The sequence below is a fragment of the Fundulus heteroclitus genome, unplaced genomic scaffold, assembly GCF_011125445.2.
Source record: "Fundulus heteroclitus isolate FHET01 unplaced genomic scaffold, MU-UCD_Fhet_4.1 scaffold_54, whole genome shotgun sequence".
In the NCBI taxonomy this organism is placed as follows: Eukaryota; Metazoa; Chordata; class Actinopteri; order Cyprinodontiformes; family Fundulidae; genus Fundulus; species Fundulus heteroclitus.
In genome coordinates, this window is record NW_023396967.1 from 904408 (window position 1) to 921091 (window position 16684).

At 42.4% G+C, this 16684-nt stretch overlaps 1 long non-coding RNA gene across 1 annotated transcript in view; it reads right to left on the reverse strand.

Moving 5' to 3' along the window:
• Nucleotides 1-329: 329 nt before the first annotated feature.
• Nucleotides 330-16684, reverse strand: part of LOC118561043 — a 93835-nt gene continuing 77480 nt past the window's right edge. The window contains exon 3 of the long non-coding RNA XR_004929739.1: nt 330-465. This is a non-coding gene — a long non-coding RNA (uncharacterized LOC118561043). The remainder of the gene's footprint in view (nt 466-16684) is intronic.

Sequence of the window (16684 nt, forward strand, 5' to 3'; positions counted from 1 at the left end):
TAGTAATTTGACTTTGTAAAGTGGCTTGAGAAGACATGTTTCATGAATTAGTGCTATATAAATAAAATTGAATTGAACTGAATTTAATAGTTAAGTCCATGAGAAGGATGGATGCATGTATAGAAACCCAAGCCGTAGATTTGTCCCATGCCCAGTTGCAGTGCTCCAACAGGATTCTTCTTAATGAACCTTATGTAAGCAGGAATTGCGTGAAACACATGTGCACTGTGAGTCCCGTATTACTACAGAGTGATGAAACTGACAAAACAGAAGGAGGATAGCACGGTGACAGGCAACAAATGACAGGGACCACTTTATCTTACCCAGCCAGTGTGCTCTGGCACTCCTGTGGCAGATGAGTCTTCCCCTGGTTCAGTGTGACACTGTGCCAATTCGTGTGAGTACATCACTCCCATGCTTTAATGTCTCAATCTCAGGAGATTAAGGGCCTAATCAAGCCAGCGTCTGCAATAATGGGGGAAACGGGAAGACAGATATGGTACTTTACACAGATGATTAACCAGCAGATTGTGTGTGTGCGCGTACATCATTGTAAGGATCTCACACTATGAGCTCATTAGGTTAACCGGGTTTGTGGGGTTTTCATACACAAAACAAAATATGATTGTATTTGTTTGGGCTAGAGATTTACACATATTTGACTTGCATGTACATGTGTAGGTTTTAATTGTGGCACGTTTAGAGGCAAATTTCCAAACAATTCATAATATGAACCCAACTAAGTTTGGTGTTGAACACTTACTTACTTTTAGCCCTTATGTTTTGTTGTACAATTGAAGTCTCTAGGAATGCAAAAACGTTGAATTTAGTATGTCCAGGTGCTGCATAGGCATCTTTACATTCCGCTTGGGTCGTATTTTTCAAGCCATTCAGTTTAATCTGTTCTCTGTTTTCTGAACATTTGTCATGATATTTGCGGCAGAGTTGCTAAACAAATTCATGGACTTCCAGCAAACTAGTTTTCTGCCATTGTTATTTTTTGCTGCGATTTTGTGGTCCAAGCTCAAGGATGCCAAAGCTACAAGTGGATAAGTCCTAATGTTCGATTGTTGGGTGCATTAACCCAAAAAATTCATCACACTGTGTAGGCTGTCTGTGTAGGCTTATTTTTACCATTAAGGCTTTGTCGCGCCAACCTGAAGGTAAAAGTCTTAATAACCGGTGACCAGGTTGTGTGGGGCTGACAGCTATGTTGATTGCCCTTTTTCTGGCCCTGGACGTGAAAGCAAAGTCCATGGTGTGATGGGGCCACCAAGATGAATGTGGTTCTCATCCAACCAGAGTACCTTCTTCTTCCCATTTGCTTTTCCGCCTGCTTGACCTGTGGCAATCTCCAACAGGACCTTTCATTGCTCTCTTGACACAACAGCTTTGTATTTGCCCCTCCAACTCTCCCAAAAATTGGTTGCACTGGATTTTACTTTGGGTTTTCAGAATAAAGGGGCATGAATACAAATGAATGCCTCACATTTCTAATTCCACTTCATCATTATGAGCTACTTCATGTTGTCTATTGTAGAAAATCCTAATAAAATACACAAAAGTCTATAACTGTAATGTGATTAAGTGTGAAAAAGTTCAAGGGGTATGAATAATCTTGGAAGGAACTGCATGTGCTGGGGCTCTTGCACGTGTATTAATGTGAACTCCCACTTCAAAAACACAGAACTCAGGGAGGCCTAAACCTTTTCAATTTTGCTTGTCCTTCAGTCCCTTCAGAAACATTGGCCTATTTTGGATAACTTTATGTTTTTTGTTTAAAACCAACACTGAGAAGTTAGTGTACAGCTACACAACACTAATATCTAGTTTATGGGGAATAACAGCTAAAGACTGAACCTACACTAATTTAAACATCTTACTAAACTGTTGTGGTTCTTACTGTGATACGATAGTCGCTATGGTTTATCTGTGCAGTTCTAATAATTCCTATCAACAATACCTTTGCATTTATAGCCTCATCTTGATTTGTCTATCTTCTTAAATTTGCTCCACAGCCTTTCTGCTCTGGACCTTGAAATATAGTAGCATCTACAGTTTATTCTTCAGACAGTCTGTGTCATATTTCTAATAAAGCCTCCTACAAAGAATGTTTCTTTAACTGACTGTATAAGAATCTGCGGCAGTTTCATATTTCAGTTTAGGCTGGGGCACGTCTGAACTTCCAGAATAACCAATGTCTTCCCAATTCCTTATTTACTGAAGTTCCCCTAAAATATATTTCTGGTATTATACGTTGCATTTGATTCCAAAAAACAGACACAATCAGGTATCAAATTTTGAAGATCTATTGCTCTAATTTATGCACTCAGTGCTTAATTGATTGAAGTGTATGCTCAAAACCATATCTTAATTGATGCAATAATTGCTGTGTCAATATGTGTTTCATAAATGACTAATAAGTGCTACTGAGCTTTTAACAAGTGAGCATTGGCTGTGCCTGTGTGTGTTTCTTACTGAAAGGACCTGTCAACCCATCAGCCTTATTAACTGGGTGAGAGGTCTGCACACCGTCGCCAAATATCTCTTCACCTTGCACGTAAAACAGTGTTGTCGCCATATTTGTTCTCACCGCAGAGTTGTGGAGGGTCTCCAGAGGGGGATGCGCACCTCATGAGGCAAAGGAAAAGGAACATATGGGAGCAGGACAGGCGAGGAAAGAGTGCGAGAGTACGTATGTGAGGATGTTCGTGTGGGGTGGTGAGTGCCAAAGTTGCAGATTATGCTTATAGGTGTAAGAGGGTGCAAAAAGCAAGTATGTCAATAGGTGCTGAAAAGGTGGTAAATGCACTGGGACAGCAAGGGGACAAGTGAAAGAAATAAAAAGCTGCTGCATACGTGTTTGTGTGGAGCCAAGAGAGAGAGAGAGAGAGAGAGAGAGAGAGAGCACAGGCCTATGCAGTGTGGTGGAACTTCTCTCATCTCAGCGCATTTGGTTTGCTCCCATTCTTCATTAACTCCATTAACAGATGAGCCGCGGCGATTAGCGGAGCTACCCGCTGATTCAGCTCTCACACCCCCACTCCTAGCCCCCGCTCCCCCCCTCTGTCGTTCTGTTGCTTCCAAGACTTCTCTTCCTCATCTCAAAACCGTTTCACCCAGACAAGTGTGTCTGCTATATCAGAAGGCAAATCTGGAAACAATAAGGTTAAAACAATGATCGTGTTTGATAATTTGCGGCAATAAGTTAAATAACCTGCTGTGCACAGAGTACCGTAAAGCCAATCTACCTCTCCCCGCAGTGGCTCTTTTATTCAGTTAACAATTTTTACTGTTCTGTGCCATCTTAAAGCCCTCTGCTCCTCCGGCAGGCATTGCCAAGGGGGCAGTCTGCCTGCTGAACACCGTGCTATTAGACACAATTGGCTCTTTAGCTAGGAAAGAGAAGGGAAAACACAGATCATCTGCCAAAAGTTCCTATGCACAAGCAAGAAAGGGGCATTACAAATAAAGAAACAAGCAAAGGAGGTTTTCTTTTAATTCTCACAGCATCTGTTCTATAATAGGCGCGATTAACAGATTAATTAGAGTTGCATTCCAGCCTGCCTCATTCTCCTCCTTATTGTTCCTTTACTCCCGAAGAGCTGTTTCTGCCATGCAGCATCATAAGGCTACCGACTTACCTTTCCTGGCCCTCGGGCAATCTGGCTCTTCTTAATGACTCTTTAGTGTGTTTTGACATACCAAAGTGTCACAGTCTGGGTCACAGACCCTTTTGACAGTAAAATGACGGCATTTGTCCGTGTGACAAGGCCTCAGTTCTGACTTCTGGTAGGTGATAAATCATACAACAAAGCAGTCACCACTCAGAAATCTATGTCCCACCAACATCTGAGATCTGAGAGGTTGTTGGAATGGCTTTGGCACTTTGGAAACAACAACAATAACAGCCAGAACAACAAAAAGACTTTCAAATGCATAAACACAGGTTTCTGAAGGGGCTTGGTGCATGACTGTTCGGTGGATTGGGACACCCACGGTTACACACCCGCCAATTTTCTGTTTTGTTTTTTGCGCGTGGGGCTCCATCTTCTCCTGCTTTCTGATTTTGCATCACAAAGTTAATGACCTGCCAGGTGACTGAAGTGGGGCTCCTTTTTTCATACATGTTTGTGGCTTTGTGTCAGTTGTGTACAAGGGTGAGTAGTGTGTGTCTCTGTGTGTTTGTGGCGGGGTGCGCGTGTGTGCAAATTCTAATTTACATGTCTTCAGTTGTTTACATGCATGTGTTGAGTGCTGCGAAGATGGTGGGAGTCTTAAGATCCATGTGTAGCACTCTTGCCCTTCTGACACAAGACACTACTTATAAATTATTGATATATTCCCATCTTCTCATTTCCCTCACATCTATCCATCTGCTTCAAACAATCGTCTCCACACCTAAAACAGGGATTTCAACCTGTGTTTTAACAAAGTCACATGCACATCAGATAAACAGCAGAGATGCCTTCTGATTGAAGCTTTGTACATTCTCCAATTTGACTGAATATCCCAACACACAAATTGTACGACATACATGCTACCTGCAAAATAGTCTGCCTTCCTCTAAGATTTTATCTTCATCAAGTTCTCCCCTTTTCAATCTGTCTTTCCACATACTGGAGAGAGGAACAGACTTTGCTATCTGGCTGTGTCAAAATCATAATTAAACTTCTTTATATTTAATTGTATTTATACCACTTGAAATGTGTGTAGTTTTGCCACATTGGAAACACAAGCTTTAGCATATTTTATTGGGATTTTATGTGATATACAAGCACAAAGTAGTGCATGTATAGTAATTCAATCTGAAAAACTCACACAGAAAGAAAAGGCAATTAGAAGAATTTTATTGATACAATATTTTAAGAGTTTGGCGCTCAGACCTCGGCAGGAAAAATTCACGCTGAATTATACTTCAATATGCATAAGCAGGCGTATGAGAATAGGGATATTTCCCCCAGGGTCTGAAACTGGTGGTGGAGTGGAGATAAACAAAGTTTGTTCAGTCCATATGATGAACTGTTTGAGCTAGATGTCCAACTTGATAAACACAGGTTTGCATGAACTGTCCATGATGAGCAAGCATGAAGCGACTGTGGAGAGGAAAAACTCCCCTTTGGGAAGAAACCTCTGGCAGAACCAGGCTCAACATGGCGGTCTTCTGCCGGACCGTTTTAAGGAGTGACTGGGAAATCCGTAAGAGTCTGGGAGGAATTACACTCTGATAGGGACGAGGTTGAAGCAGCACCATAGGAAAGCCAGGCGGAGCTTGGTACGATGGTGGAGAAGGGGATGGAGGTGGGTTGAATCCAGTCATCAGAATCCAAACCAGACGCGGCATGCCACCGCTTGCTCGCTGAGCAGAAGGCTGAGATGAGGATGTGGAGTTCTTTTAAGATGAACCGAGGATGCTGATTGGCTTTGAGGAGGAGCAGTTCAAAACTGATTGGCTTGTGTCGGAGGCGGATGAGTCCCTGATTGATGGAGGTAGGCAATAGAGTTTCTTCAGTCTGAATTTTCGCTTAAGCTGTATTTCAATCTGAAAAACTCACACAGAAAGAAAAGGCAATTAGAAGAATTTTATTGATACAATATTTTAAGAGTTTGGCGCTCAGACCTCGGCAGGAAAAATTCACGCTGAATTATACTTCAATATGCATAAGCAGGCGTATGAGAATAGGGATATTTCCCCCCAAAAATTGCCGAGGTCGAGGCCAGTGCATCAAACAGGCCGGTTGCAAAGGGGAACGTCTAAATCGAAATACTTGGACCTCAGCAGGAAACATAAATCAGGAAACGTGATTTATACTTTAACATAGATAAACAGATGTATGAGAATAGGGATGTTCCCCCCCAAAAAATGCTGAGGTCCAGGCCATGCACGTGATGAATGAACAATCATAGCAGGGAGCATGGTGGGAAGCATCCAGGGGACATGGGATGGAACATGGCAGAGAACGCAGGGAACACACAGGGAGCATGGCAGAGAACGCAGGGAATATGGCAGAGAACGCAGGGAATATGGCAGAGAACGCAGGGAACATGGCAGAGAACGCAGGGAACATGGCAGAGAACGCAGGGAACATGGCAGAGAACGCAGGGAACATGGCAGGGAGCATGCAGGGAACACACAGGGAGAATGCAGAGAACGCAGGGAATATGGCAGAGAACGCAGGGAATATGGCAGGGCAGGCTGCATGCATACCAGTCCAAGTGGATGCCAAACTGCACCAGAGTTGCAGCGGTTTAACAACAATTGTTATCAATTGCTGAATTTAAAATGCACTTCATACTCCAACCAGTAGGTGGCAGCAATGCCACCACAAGCCCGGTGGCTACCGGCAACACCAGAAGAAGAAGAAAACGAAAACAAACATGGGTGAATACATATTACCTGAGCTGGCTCCGAACGCATTAGCGAGTGAATGAGAGGGTAGATCCGGCTGAAAAGTTGCGGCCGGGACGAGCGGCAAGGTGGCGCCGCAAAGCCGATGAAAACCAGAGGAGGTCCCGGATGAGTCGGCGGATCCGCGAACCAAGAGCCAGCCCCACGGGATCAATTTGAGAAAGACCCCGGCGCGCTATGAAGCGAAGCTGACCGGAACTTAGGCAGAGTTGGGACGCTTCTGCGTCGCTTGCGAGTTCTTTGCGCCAGGAATCGGAGCTGACGAAAACAGAGGTCGGAAAGGAAAATGTGCGGCTAGATGGTATTCCTATGGTAGGAGGATTTCAGGATAACTTATTATCCCTTGAATCCAGTCATCAGAATCCAAACCAGACGCGGCATGCCACCGCTTGCTCGCTGAGCAGAAGGCTGAGATGAGGATGTGGAGTTCTTTTAAGATGAACCCAGGATGCTGATTGGCTTTGAGGAGGAGCAGTTCAAAACTGATTGGCTTGTGTCGGAGGCGGATGAGTCCCTGATTGATGGAGGTAGGCAATAGAGTTTCTTCAGTCTGAATTTTCGCTTAAGCTGTATAATGATGGTTAAAATCAGTACAAATAAAAATCTGAATAATCTGATAAGCACTTTTGTTCCAACCTGATTCTCGCCAGATCTGGAATCACTGCCATCAAATGGATGAGCCAATCAGTATTGCCGGGTGGGATTTTCGTATATGTGACGTATCAGAGAAGCAACTGTTTGGATTCAGACAACCATGGCCGCTCCCAGTGAGGAAGCAAGCAGTGACTCGACATCCCCGAGTCCCTGTTTTGGATGACCTGTCCTCGGCAGAAGCTGTCCCTGGAAATGTCCCCTATTTCAGTATCATGATGGAGTAAAACAGTTTAACGCAGCAAGAGGTATTTAGCCGGTCCTGCCACTGTCCCGAAGTAGTAGAAGAGCTGAGCCGTACGCTCCATCCCTGACCTGTCAGCATTGCAGATCAGGCAAAGCAAACCGACCCGACAGAGAATCTGTGCCCGCCCGCTTAGCAAAAGCAGAGACGTCTCATGTTTTTTATAGCCTCTAACAGGGTTTCTACCAGGATTACCCTGTATTTAGTTTCATTAATCTCTGACCAAATTCCCTGTCCCTGCTTAAGAAAAAGATCTTCACAGCATGATGTTTCCGTAACCAAATTTCACAGTAAGGACAGTGCGTTCAGGGTAATGTTCAGCGTACCTTTTAAAACTACAGTATATAGTGTGTGGCTGCTTCTCCAATTCATGCTTTCAGTTAAATTCAACAGGCCGTGCCTTGGTAGGTTTGAAGTCTGGAATATTGTTTTAAATGCTGACCCTAGATTAAGCTGCTCAACAGCTTTACTGTCTGCTGTGGTCCTCGGTCTTCATTAAGCTCTTAGTTAAAAAATGTTCTTGATCAAACCTCATGAGCCTTCACAGAACAGCAGGGTTTGACCTGAGAATAAATCACACAAATTTTGACTTATTTAGTACTAAGAGACGACTAATTTTGGTATATCAAAGTAAATAGGGCTGATTAATTGGTTACTACATGTTCCAGATTTTTATTGTAAAAAAAAAAAAACTTTCTTCTTCTTTTTGAATATGCAGCACTTTGTCCCAATACAATACAATAGAGGTTTGTTATTGTTACCTGAAAAAATGTCAAAAGGTTTAAGAGCTATGAATAATTTTGTAATGCACTGTTATCACAGAAAACGCTAATAAAATGTGTTCTGTATCATCTGTGTGTTTGACATTTCCGCATATGAGCTCTCTTTTGTCCTGAAGTGCACAACAATGCATTCGCTCCATCTCATCCTCGTCTTTGTCTCATTCAGGCCTTCTTGTCTCAGGCCAATTCCAGACACAGGCAGGCTAACCTATTTTAAAAAACTTCATACTATTAGGATCTTAAATACAACAAAAGGCCCTGACAATAGAGGAAGCGGTACTGTGGATTGTGGAACAGAATGGAGCAGGCTTCTATTCTTCCAGTGACTCTTGCCTGTCTCCGACATGAATAAGAGGCATGGCTAAACGTGCTGCATAATTTGTACTTTTAATGGCAGAGCCTTCCATTCCTGTGACATGACTTAATCAATAACCGGGGCCTGTCGGAGTCTCAGCCCAGACTTGGCTGGCGTTTTATTAATTTTGAACAGTCACACTAACTAGGCGTCTGCTAGCAAGAGGCATTTCACACAGGATAATAGGCACACTGGATTGATAGGTTCATTCCATGTATGCTCAAACCCTCATCCCTCTCTTTTTCCCCTCCCTATCCCTCTATCCCTTTTATCTCTCTCGCTCTATCTCCCCTTTCTTTACCTCTATCTGTCAAAGACTGATTTAGGAAGGAACCCTTTTATGTCATCTGAGGAAGAAGCAAGGGATGAATAAAAAGAATGAAAAGAAAGAATAGATAAAAATGTGTAAGAAAACAAAGCACAGGAAGAGGTTGTGACATATATAAAAAAAAATGTCAGATAAAATAGTCTAATGACCTTTGTTAAATGTAAAGTTACATCTGTCTTTCCCTTTGAGCAAAGACATTGTGGTGGTCAAACCTCCCTGTAAAAAAATGCACAAAACTGTACCTGATCAAAGAGTAGATTAGCCACTTAGTCATTTTCATATGTCAATCCTAAAGAACAATCAACTTGAGTGTAAAAAAATCCATTAATATAACTTCAGGGCTCCAAGTATACATGATCTTTATCATTTTCACCCATTTGTTATATATACTGTATAGACAGAGAAAAGCAACAAGCAATCATACAATACTTAGTTTTCATTAAGAACAGAGATAAAAAGAAAGAATACTTTAAGAATTACTTATTTGCCAAGAACAGCTATAACTTTTTCTTTACGTATTTTTTTGGCGCCAACTTTTTTTTTACGCACACCTTCAGATACTTCTGGCTTATAGCTGGCATGCAGTGGTGATTCTTGGATAAATGGTCTACTGGGTGAGTCTCCCATTTTTTACTCAATTGCTTTTTATAAATAGTGTACATGCACAAATCAAAGCTGTATACTGCATAAAACATACATTCTGTTTTGAAGAATATCTATTCACTGTACACCAGGAGTGGCCAACTCCAGTCCTCAAGAGCCAATGTCAAACGGCAAGTTAATGAGTAAATCACTTCCTCAGTATGCAAAGTCCTACAGAAGCCTAGAAATAAAACATTTATTTGTTTAAGGCGTATTAAGCCAGGGAAACATCTGAAAAATGTAGGACATGTCTCCTGAGTACAGGAGTCAGCCACCCATGTTGTAAACCAATTCCACTCATGTCTAACCAGTTGAAGAATATTATATTTTGGACTCGAGATGATCCAATGAAGTCAAAGAACCCTAATTAGTAGCAAATTAACTCTTACATTTACCACTGATTAAGAATCTGTGACTCACTAGATGTATGAACATATGTTTTACCGTTCTTCCACTTGAGCAACACAATGGGGACCCCACAGACTTGTTCTCCACCCCCCACCTAGGTGCTCATGCAGTACGCTGATGGAATGGTGCCCTGGGTGTTGAGTCATATCACAAATCAAAAACGGCTTCTGCCTACACCCAAAGCGCAAACAGTACTGGCTGTGATTTCGTGCAAATCCTTTTGGCTGCTCCCATATTCAGGGATCACCACAATAAGCCATTGCAACTAGTAGACTTGGCAAAATGCTTATGACGGATGCCCTTTGTGACACAACCGGGATTTGAACATGGATCCCTGTTATAAATATGTGGAGATGTGCAGATACATTTGAGGTTAAGGTACAGCTTAATGTATTGCTTATGTAAGTATTCGTTCAACTACCTTGACTCATATATGATTTTCAGTAATCTCTCATCCTTAACCCATGGGGTTAAATATGGTGTTGGTCCACCCTTTTAACTGTTTTTCGAAGACTGCCCACATGGTTTGGAAGTGTGTTTGGGGTAATTTTTTACAATGTTCCAGAAGTGCATTTGTGTCAAACACTGATGTTGGACGAGAAGGTCTAGCTCTCAGTTTCTGTTCTTACTCATCTTAAAGGTGTTCTATCGAGTTGAGGTTAGGATTTTTTAACCCTAACATCATCCACACCAAACCATCATCCAAGTCTTTGTGAACCTTGCTTTATGCAATGTCGGAACATGACTGTGAACTTAATTGTTCACACAAAGTTGGGACAATAGAATTGTTCAAAATCTCTTGGTATGCCAAAGCATTCAGAGGTCCTTTCACTACAACTAAGGGGCCAAAACCAGACCCAGGAAAAAAAAAAACACACACACAGACCCCCCTCTCCACCAAACTCTACTTGCCTGACTTTACACTCATCCATCAGATTGTCAGATAGAGAAGCACGATTTGTCATTCCTGAAATCTGCTCTAGAGTACAGTGGCAATGTACTTTACACCACTGCATCCAAGGCTTTACATTGCACTTATTGATTAATTGGATAAAGCTGCTCGGCCATGGAAACATTTTCCATGAAGCTCTACACAATTTTCTTGAGCTAATTTAAAGGCCACATGAAGTTTTGAGGTCTTAAGCGATTGACTGCAGAATTTTGGCAACCGATGTGTGCTATACGCCTGAGCATCCGCTGCCCCCGCTCTGCCAGATTACGTGGCTTACCACAAATCTGCATAGTTTACCACTTCATGGCTAAGTTACTGTCATTCCCAATCACTTTCACTTTGTTATAATAACACCAACAGTTGACTGTGGAATATTTAAGAGCAAAGAAATTTCACAACTGGATTTGTTGCACAGATGGCTTCCCATCACAGAACCACTCTGGAATTCATTGAGCTCCTAAGAGCAACCCATTCTTTTACAAATGTTTGTAGAAACAGGTGCTTGATTTTATATACCTGTGGCCATGGAGGCGATTGCGATACCTTATTTCCATTATTTGGATGGGTGAACAAATACTTTTGGCAATATAGTGTAAATATAATCCGTCTGGCATCTCGCAAGCAAGCAGCCTTTTGCAGCATTACTCATCCTGAAGTTTTTCTTTTTTAAACCTTTTCTATATGTTGTGTGTTTTCCAGCTTACTTGTACCCATTGTGGAGAGGACCATTTTGTGTATAACTTTGTTTTCATTTATTTTTACAGCATTCCTGTTCAGAGACAGCGTAAGCAGCGACGCTTCCGTTTTTTAGGAGAAGAAACGGACTCATCATAATGTCCATTATGATGGGAAATTTTAAATCTCTTTCCAACAAAGTGGATGAATTGGTAACCCTAAAAAAGAGATGCTAACAGGAGAGCAAATTGTTTATAATAATTAATAATAATTGAACTTTATTGATCTCACAATGGAGAAATTCACTTCTGCATCTTAACCCATCCCCTTGGGGAGCAGTGGGCTGCCACTGTGCGGCGCCTGGGGAGCAATCGGGGGTTAAGGGTCTTGCTCAGGGACACAGAGTGCAGGCAGTGGGGATCGAACCGGGTACTTGCAACCTTCTCAGAGTGCAAGCACACTGCTCTAACCACTAGGCCACCACTCCCCTCTTATGCTGAGACATGGCTAACCACACTAACTTCAGACACACACATAAACATGGAATGTTTTCATTTACTCTGGGCCGAGTGAACCAAGGGGATTGGTAAAAAGAGAAGAGGGGATATAGCTGCATTTGTGAAAGATAGATGGCCTGGACTTGTACTTCTATGATGCAAGGTGACCAGATTCCTCAAATTAATACTGGGGACCTCTCCTTTCTTCTGCCCCTCAATGAAAATATTGTGTCAAGCGGGTTGATGTTTTGCGCAACAGGGTGCGGTACGCTTGTTTCTTCATCTACTATTTTGTCTGAGATCAGGTCACTTAATAGCTCCTGTTAAGTGCAACCGTTATCGCAAAATGCTAAAATCGGGGACATTTCTGGGGATAGCTTTGCCGGAGACAGGTTGTCCAAAACAGGGACAGTCCCCAGAAATTGTGGATGTTTGTTCATCCTAGTATAGTGCCTTTATCAAGTCCGAGGACCCCAAAGCACTTTACACTACAATAAGTCATTAACCTATTCATACACACATTCTGATGCTGACAGTGCTAAGCTATATTGTAACCACAGCTGCCCTGGGGTAGACTGATTGAAGCCTAGCTGTCATACGATTGGGGCCACTGGCAGTAGGCAAGGCCAGTGAAGGGTCTTGCCCAAGAACACAATGACTGAGATGGACAGAGCTTGGGGTATGAACAAGCAACCCGGTTACAGGACGAACTGTTGAGCTCTCTAAGCCACTGTTGCCACAGTACAACAGTGCCATTCAGAGGTACTCTGCAGTAAGGACAGTGAACTGCTTACTGGTAGCATGAGGCCTTCCTATGTACCGCAGGAGTTTGCACAGGATGTTATGATTACAATGTATGTTCCCCCCTTGGCCTATACTGCAGCACCCTGCAATGTCATCTACACAGTTACCACCAGACTTGAAACACAACATGCAAAGGCTCTTTTTCTGATATTTGTGGATTTAATCATGTTTCTTTGTCCTCCAACCTTCCCACCTCCAACCAGTATGTTACCTGAAACATCAGACAATAAAATGATGGACTTGTTGTAGGCCAACACCAAGGTGGCCTACAGCTCATCACCTCTCCCTCCCCCATGGGCTCAGATCATAACCTGGTTCATCTCCAGCTTGTATATAAACCCCTTGTACACAGAGAACCAGCTGTGAAATGCACTGTGAAAAGTCGGTCTGAGAAGACTTAAGAAACTCTGAGGGACCGTTTCACCTCCACTGTGTGGGAAGACCTCTGTGTTCCTCAGACAGAGGGCATTGACACCATCACAGAATGTGTCAGGGACTACAATAACGTCTTTGTGAACACCACTGTGCTCAGCAAGGATGTACAGTGTATCTCCAACAACAAGCTCTCAATCAACCCTGGAAAAGGGAGCTTCCATGGTTCTACAGGTGGGCCAGAGCCTCAATGGAGAAGAACGAGAAGAGAGCATTCAGAACAGAAAACAAAGACAAAATAAGAGCTGTGCAGAAGGAAGAACAAACGAAGATCAGGTATAGAAAGAAGATCTAAAGGAAGAAGCTTCAGAATCAGCTGCAGCTAAACAACCTCAGTAGGGTTTGGAAGAGATTAAAAACAATATTTCACAAACCAAACGATGTATGAGATTTATTTTTGGACAAATAATCTGAACAGGTTTTTTCAAGTTCGATCTGAAACTCCCCCCAGTCAAGCCTCCACTACTGCAACCCCCTTATCATTGATGACTGCCTGGTTTCTTCCCAGAAACTCACATCTCTCAGAGGACCCCATCAAACAAATCCCCCCATGAATTAGGATTTTGTCATATATCTCCTACACCAAGCTCTGACTCACCTGTCTGGGAGAACTATGAGAGTCATGTTGTATGATGTTTTTCCAGTGGTTTTAAAAATTCAAGCTGGGACTGAGGGACAAGCTGGAGTGGACCACCACCTTTCCCAATGAATACTAGACTAACTCACTGGCCACCCACAGTATGGAAGGCCAAAGGGTTGTGTCTGACAGTTCCTGTATACCTCTACACTGCAGAGATTGTGCTCTACTCCATATGTTGCCATCTTCAGAAGTTAGTCAGAAGACTCTGCCTTAGTCGGCCTCATCACAGGTGAGGCATCTCAGAGTATAAAGAGGGGACATAGGACTGTGTGTACTGTTGCCAGCCAAATTATCTACTGATGAACATTGGTAAAACCAACATTCCACACCTCATCCAGGGAACTGACATTGAGATGGTGGACTCCTAATCAATATTAGAATCATCTGTATTCCACTGTGATTGTGGACAATCACAAAAAAAACTTTGGTACAGAACTAACAGCATGCAGATATTTGGTATACAAATATAAACAGTGTGCATTTCTTTCTTGTTTTCATTTTTAATTTGTAAAGAAATGAAAATGGGAGGTTGTGAGTTGTGCAAGTATAATCTGCATATATATTTCACAGTAGTGTAATTGATGAGTCAGGCTTTAAGGTGTTCATTGTGTTCACCAGAGAGACAGTCTGGGGGAAGAAACTGTCCCTGTGGCAGCTAGTTTTTGCTAACTGTGCTCTGCAGTGCTGATGTGAAGGCAAAAGTCTAAACAGTTTGTGTACAAGATGTGAGGGGTTTGCAGAGATGTTAGGAGCCCTTTACCTGATCCTAAACCTGTATAAGTCCTGGATGGAAGGAAGGTCAGCCCCGATTATCTTCACCACATACCTAACTGCAGTTTGGATCTGTCTTGTTTTGTGGGTGAGCCATCCACACATTGACGTGCACAGGACCTATGGAATGATGGCAGTGTAGGAGATGACCAGCAGCTCCTGTGAAAGGTTGAACTTCTTGAGTTGCTGCAGTAAGTGCAGTTTCTGCTGGGCTTCTGAACAGTGTGTATTTGTGAGGACCAGCTAAGATCCCCAGCAGACAGACTTGTTGAGAATGGGGAGGGTACGTAGGGCACAGTTAGATAACACAATCAGGAAGGCAAGCGATATTCTAACATGCCCCTGTGACCCATTGCAGATGGTAGGAGACAGAAGGACCCTGGCTAAAATAACATTGTTTGACAGTGAATCCCACAACATGCATGAAGCTGTTGTAGAGGTGTGGAGCTCCTTTAGTGGCAGACCAATACATCCCAAATGCATGAATGAGTGTTATCAGAGATCTGAACAACACTGCTCCTAAAAAACTCAATACGCATTTTTAATCTCTGCTTTTTTTGCCAATCTTTTTCATTCTTGTAATTAGTGTATTGGTGTTTTTCATGCATAAATATGCATACATGTTTTGCACATGAAAAAACATTTTCATTTCTTGAATATGCTAGTATGTACAGTATTTTTCTTATATTGTAAATTTGCTCTTTGCTGCTGGTACTCATGGATTTTCCCACTGTGGGACAATAAAGGATTGTTGAATTATATTCAGCTTTCAGTAAGAAAATGTGCGAGGTCTCTGGTAAGCCTTTTTAGTTACCGATTTTACATCTGTGATGGCCTATTTTGCAACTAGGGAGTAATTATTTACTCATCCAGCAGAGAAAAGGCATCATTATCTCTTACAGCCTGCTGTTCACTTTATTTGGCTATTTTTCCCTCAAGAAGGAGCCATAGCACTTAAGCTATTTTCCACCTTATTTACTGGCAAGCCAAATTTGATACCAAGCAGGGCTCTGCAAGCTTGGAAAAAAGTACCTGCATGTTTACAATCAGCAGTAACTAATAAGAGAAGAAACTGACAGGAGTTGTGAAGTTAGTTGACTCTTTTGTGCAGGGTCTTTCATTATGATTGACCAGGTTAATAATTTGGTAAAAGATGGGTATGGTCGTTAAGATATTTTATAACTGTATGTGTCCTGGGGAAAGAAAAGTATGACCTGCATGGAAAAATGACATTTGATCTTTTAAATCATCGTGTTGATGGTCACCAGATATCTCCTCTCCTGTTTTCTGCAAAACACCACATAATTTTTCTTATCTCTGTTTGTGACCTTGAGGATCATCACATTCACAGCAAGCACAAAATGTCTCAGCTGTATTGTTGACATTGTGTTTATCTCTGACCAAATACAGCATGGGCTTACTCGCGATGAGGGTGGAAAGTTTCAGCCTCATCACATTTGGCCAGTTTAGATCCAGTACTGACTGTTGTTTAGTTGTGCTTCGAGGGCTAAAAGGAGAGGACCAAACATTTAGCCCCTGACACAGGCAGTCATGTGACTCATCTTGTTGATAGGACAAGGGACAGAGGGGGAGGCAGATGGATGGAAAACAACACTGCAATGGGGGAGTAAGGGAGGTGCAACAGATACAGTAGGTTTTGGTGGGTAGGAGTGTGAGAAAACAAGGATTGTGTGTTTACCACAGATGACGAAGGAAAGAAAGAATGCATCTCTAAAGATGAGTCACTATTGTTGACAACCCACTCATGACCAAACATGAGGACAAAGAAAGCCATATTACGATGGCACTTTACAATGATCACGTATAATCTCAACAGTCAATAACTCTGAATTCAGTCTGCTCCCTCTTGCCTTGACACAAGCATTACTACACACAATGCTCTTAAGGGTTTTGTATAAGACGGGTTATACTATAAAACTCTTCTGTGTTTGGTTATGTTAGATCTTACGAGTATGTGCTCAAAGCCCACCATTACAGAGGAGGATTAGATCACTTTCCGAGAATTCCTATAATTATTTTGTCCACATTAGATGTTTCTGACCTTTGTGTCCCGGTATGTACCACACAAATACC